We start from the raw sequence: 6,146 nt of genomic DNA on the forward strand, positions 1-6,146 counted from the left end.
TCTGGTGCTGGGAAAGATTGAGAGCAGGAGAAGGGGGCAACAGAGGATGAGATGGTTGGATGGCATCACCGACTCAATGGACATGAGTTTGAGCAAACTCGGGAAGATAGTGAAGGACAGGGGAGCCTGGAGGTGTGGAAACTGGACTAGCAAAGAAAAATTATAAACAAGAAAAATTACTTTATTTTCCCAACAGCTCTCTGAGGGTCAGAGAGAGTCAGTAAATTGCCCAATATCACACAACTAATGAGTGGTCAGGTATATAATCATTGTATTCTCTAATACAAAATAAATGGGTAATGAATGCCATTTTTAAGTGCTTCTGTTACTCTTCAGGGGCAGAATTGCCATGGCTTAACATAGTCTTAGGACCCAAGTAGACCTGTTGTGTGTGTTAGTCACTTAGTTGTGTCTGACTCTTTGTGACCCCCTGGACTGTAGCCGGCCAGGGTCCTCTTTCCAGGGACTTCTTCAGGTAGGAATACTGGAGTGGTTTGCCATGCCCTTCTTCAGGCGATCAGGGATCAAACCTGGGTCTGCTGAATTGACAGGCAGATTCTTTACCGTCTGAGCCACGAGAGAAGCCCAAGTGGATGTGTTATACCTCCCTAATGTCAGTAATTTGTTAACCCTTTAGGGAAATAGGATGGAGATATCTACTGGTCTAATTTAAAAATTAACACATATTTCTTCACAATTATAGTATCGTAAGTGGTCAAATGATATATTTAAAATAACACTACTTTAGGGACTTCTCTGGTGGCCCAGTGGTTAAGACTCCAAGCTCCCAGTGCAGGGAGGGCAAGCGAGTTCAATCCCTGGTTGGGAAAGTAAGACCGCATATGCTGTGGGCACAGCCAAAAAAATAAATAAATAAATAAAATGAAATAATAACAGAAATTAAAATAATAAAATAGTGCTACTTCAGTATTAACACCTTCTTTTGAGTCATGATGAGTTAAATCGAATTTTTTGCTCACTTAGGAAAGCAGCTACGGTGATGAAACTGTTTCAACGGGAGAATGTGTTCTGAATGCTAACTCGTTAGCTTCCCACCGAACTTCTGGAGTGCAGTCCATTTCTAAGCTGGAGGCTGCCTGTGTTATGAAACTGACATTGGACTGTGAGGTTATTCATTTCTTCTAGACTTGACATATTTGTTCCAAGTTTCAGCCTGCTGGTGGAATTTCTAATAATAATGAAATCTACACAAGCTCCCACATTATAAACCAGAAAATGACCCAAGTCTAAGAATATAGGAAACAGTGGAAACTTGCACCCTGAAACTAGAGAGATTTACCTGTCACAAGCCATCTATATTCCCATTTTTAATCACAGGTCTTTGTTAATCATATCTGGACAGGTTATAAGTCACTGTATCTTAAGAGATTTCAACTCAATATTGAGCTCACAGTTGATTTACTTGCATTGGGCGGTAAGGAAACAGGATTGTTTTCACTTCATTTTAAAACTGCCCGAATCTGTGAAAGCTGAGATCTCCGTCCTCTCGAGGGACAGCATTTTGATGTGTCTAGAAATGTGGTGCTTCCTGCAACATTTTCTTACCTGCCTCTTACATACCTCTTCAACAATTTAACAAATACCCTTTAAATAGGCTGCCGTCTACTTCTTAACTTTTAAGCTACTCTTTTGTATAAGTTGGTGTTAATTATTAAGGGGAATCCCATTACTCTAGTCAAAGTTTAACCTGATCCAGGGGCCTCTGGTGAGTTACCCTCTTCAAGATATCATGCGAAAATATCTATTTTAAACAAAGCTAAGGGCACTACCGCAGTAATTTTTACTTTTACAAACCAGTACCTTTGGAAACACAGTTCTATCAAGAGTGTTCAAGAATTGCAGAAAACAGCTGCACAGAATCTTGAGAGAAATAGATTTTACTTTCTATAATTTTTGCACTGTTTAAGAAATGCACTGAAGGAATTTGAAATCAAGATGATTGACATCAACTAAGCTTTTTTTCATGCTGCACACATGGTCTTTTTTAAAAAGAGTACTTTGCACGCAAAACATAATTGCTCTCTGCTTCTGCAAAGGTTTCCCTTCAATAGAATTGCATTTTCCTGATGTAACTGATTAAAATAAATTAAATGAGCCACTCACTTATTCTTCCAGTTTGCAAACTTTGAAATTTTTCACAGGGTTTTTATACAGGCACCCATTGTGCAAGTCTACATACTATTTAGTAAAGTGTATTTAAGTGCACTTTTCAAAGGCTAGATAGCAATGTTCTCAATAAAGAGAAAAGATGACAAAATGCCTAGCCCAGGACCATCAAGCCTCTGCTCTTTGGCCATCAAGCAGGTGATGTCTCAAGTCAGCCAGTTCTTTTCTGCTCTATCTAGGTCTATTGTAAGATGGGCACCGCCTTGGGTGAAATGTTAGATTTCTGCCACCACTATCTGGTAAAAGGTGATGCATGTGTGCATGTTTAGTCGTGTCTGACTCTTTGTGACCCTATGGACTGTAGCCCACCAGGCTCCTCTGTCCATGGGATTTCCCAGAGAAGAATACTGGAGTGGGTTGACATTTCCTTCTCCAGGGGATCTTCCCAACTCAGGGATGGAACCCGCATGTCCTGCACCGGCAGATGGACTCACTGAGCCACCTGGGAAGCCCTTGGTAAAGATGCTGCGCCCGGCTCAGTCACTCAGTCATGTCTGACTCTTTGCGACCCCATGGGCTGTAGCCTGCCAGGCTTTTCTGTCCCTGGGGATTCTGCATGAAAGGATTCTGGAGTGGGTTGTCAAGCCCTCCTACAAGGGATCTTCCCAACCTAGGGACTGAACCCAGGTCTCCCACATTGCAAGTGGATTCTTCACCATCTGAGCCATCAGGGAAGCCCAAGAATACTGGTGTGGGTAACCTATCCCTTCTTCAGGGGATCTTCCTGACCCAGGAATCGAACCAGGGTCTCCTGCATTGCAGGCAGATTCTCTACCAGCTGAGCTATCAGGGAAGCCCTGGTAAAGAGGAGGGGAAAGCAAAGGCTTTCCAAATCTTCTAAGGCTGCTTTCCAAGGCGTCCATGATAGTCAACTTTAAAAAAAAGAGAGAGGGATACATGCACACATACCTACTACCTTATGTTACATTATCTGTTACATAGATTGTTGTAGTTTTTGTTCAGCCACTTAATTGTGTCTGACTCTTTGTGACCTGATGGACTGCGGCACGCCAGACTTCCCTGTCCTTCACCGTCTCCCAGAGTTTGCTCAAACTCAAGTCCATTGAGCCAGTGACGCCATCCAACCATCTCATCCTCTGTCCCCTTCTTGTCCTGCCTTCAATTTCCCAGCATCAGAGTCTTTTCTAATGAACCGGCTCTTTGCATTAGGTGGCCAAAGTATTGGAGCTTTAGCTTCAGCATCAGTTCTTCCAATGAATATTCAGGATTGATTTCCTTTAGGATTAACTGGTTTGATCTCCTTGCAGTCCAAGGGACTCCTGAGTCTTCTCCAACACCTCAGCTCAAAACATCAATTCTTCAGCACTCAGCCTTCTTTATGGTCCAACTCTCACATCCATACATGACTACGGGAAAAATCTTAACTTTGATTATACGGACCTTTGTTGGCAAAGGAATGTCTTGCTTTTTAATATGTTACTTAGATGTGTCATAGCTTTTCTTCCAAGGAACAAGTGTCTTTCAATTTTGTGGCTGCAGTCACCATCTGCAGTGATTTTGGAGCCCAAGAGAATAAAGTCTGTGACTGTTTCTATCATTTCCCCAACTATTAGCCATGAAGTGATGGGATCAGATGCCATGATATTAGTTTTCTGAATGTTGAGATTAAGCCAGCTTGTTCACTCTCCTCTTTCACCTTCATCAAGAGGCTCTTTAGTTCCTCTTTGCTTTCTGCCATGAGGGAGGTGTCATCTGCATATCTGAGGTTATTGATATTTCTCCCGGCAGTCTTGATTCCAGCTTGTGCTTCATTCACCCTGGCATTTCGCATGATGCACTCTTCATTTAAGATGAATAAGCAGGGTGACAATACACAGCCTTGATGTACTCCTTTCCCAATTTGGAACCAGTCTGTTGTTCCATATCTGGTCCTAATTGTTGTTTCCTGACCTGCATACAGATTTCTCGGGAGGCAAGTAACGTGGTCTGGTATTTCCATCTCTTTAAGTATTTTCCACAGTTTGTTGTGATCCACTCAGTCATAGGCTTTAGTATAGTCAATGAAGCAGAAGTAGATGTTTTTGTGGAATTCTCTTGCTCCTTCCATGATCCAATGGGTGTTGGCAATTACACAGATACTGCATCATACTGCCGTATTAATTCTATTCTATGTATATGTGTCTGTTACAATGTCGGGGGCTTTCCTGGTGGTTCAGTGCTAGAGAACCTGCCTGCCAATGCAGGAGGCTCAGGTTCCAACCCCTGGGTCAGGAAGATCCCCTGAAGGAGGAAATGGCAACCCACTCCAGTATTCGTGCCTGGGAAGCCCCATGGAAAAAGGAGCCTGGCGGGCTACAATCCATGAGGTGGCAAGAGAGTTGGGAGCAACTTAGAGACTAAACAACAGCTACAATTGCTTTAAGACTTTTTGTAAAGAAACCACAACCAAGCTTTCTCATGATCTGTGCCATTTAGGAACGCATGAACGATTTGGTGGTAAATCTATGTCACTTGCACTACAGAAAATGCATCTGAGTTTAGAAAAATGCTGTGAAAAAACTGCCGCTTGGCTTCACGTAACTTACTGAATATCTAGCAGCTGTTTTAAAAAAAGTTTCTGAATTGAGCCGTCTAGGGACTTACGGAGTGACTCTAAACCAAAATAAGAAGAGAAAACAGTGTAGAGTAGCAGAAGAAGTGTGGGAAATTAGCTACTCATTTTCAGTTTTCCTTCTAAATTAGACCACATCTCATTGGGTCTGTTGTCACCAGGTGTTATAAACCTTAAATATGTGGTTTAGTTTTTTTTTTTTTTTTTCCTCAGAGAAATGTGGGGAGAGTTAAGGAAAACTGGTGAGTTAAGACTTTAAACATTCCGATCAGGTTTCCTCCAGGGTCTAGCTGCTGAAAGAATGTCTTATGGAAAAATTTCCAGTCTCTCGGTGGGGAGTATTTTGCATGAACCGACTCCCAGGAGAAAATGTTATTCCATAGAACAAAGCCCAGGCAGTGACTTATATTAAACTGACCGGAGTGGGGGAGGGGAAGCCTTGACCTGGAGGGAGTGGAATGGTAGGGACACAATTTACTTTTCTAAAAACTGACTATGGCTCCCTAGGAAATGAAAAAACCTCTGAAGTCTCTGTGTTTCCCTGTGATGCTTTTATATAAAAAGTATTTGCAATGTGTCATAAGGATTTTCTAGGATGAAATGAAGATTCTCAGTCAAGGGAAGAAAAACCAAGACTGTCTTGTAAAAAAGAGTAACGTAACTGTCTTTCTTACCTAGTTATAATATTAACCGTAATTGATAGGCTGGACATGGCTAATTTCATCATGCTATTTACTGTTCACCATGAGAAACAAGACTTAAAAACGATGCTGACTTTAAAGGGGAGCCATTTCTTGCTTGGATTTGCATGATTTCAATATGACACAACCTAAAAATGGATTCTTTTCACATTTGCTGAAACAACTTGAATCTCAAACGCCTTTCTTTTCCACCAAAGTTAGAGATGCACAGACCATCACTGCCCTGATGTTTCCTATTGTTGAGAGGCAGCTTTCTCGATGAAATGATACAGCTCTGCCATTCGATCCTTTTAATTATCTCTTTTATTGTTGCAACATGCACGGGGTCCTAAACTTCCGAGGATTTATTGATAAGGGCATCTTCCACTTGTACTGTCTCATTTTCTTGCTGTTTTTGTAATGGTTTCTAACTAATAAAATGTTATCTCCTTCATTTTGTTTATGTATAATAAATCAGAAGCTTTCCCTCTTCTGCTATGCAGATATGGGTGTGTGCGAGCAGGGGAGATTGTCTCCGTGTGTTAAACCGATGACGTCTTTTGCATACAAATAGAAATTAGTACAAGAGCATTTCATTAAGGAGAGTATCGCTGTTTCTGTATGACCTAGGGAAAATTAATATTCTAAATACAAGGTCACGTGACTTGGGGTTTTTGCCTCTTTCCAGCAATTGAAGCTGTGAAAAA

This window comes from Muntiacus reevesi, chromosome 22 (genome assembly GCF_963930625.1).
Source record: "Muntiacus reevesi chromosome 22, mMunRee1.1, whole genome shotgun sequence".
Classification (NCBI taxonomy): Eukaryota; Metazoa; Chordata; class Mammalia; order Artiodactyla; family Cervidae; genus Muntiacus; species Muntiacus reevesi.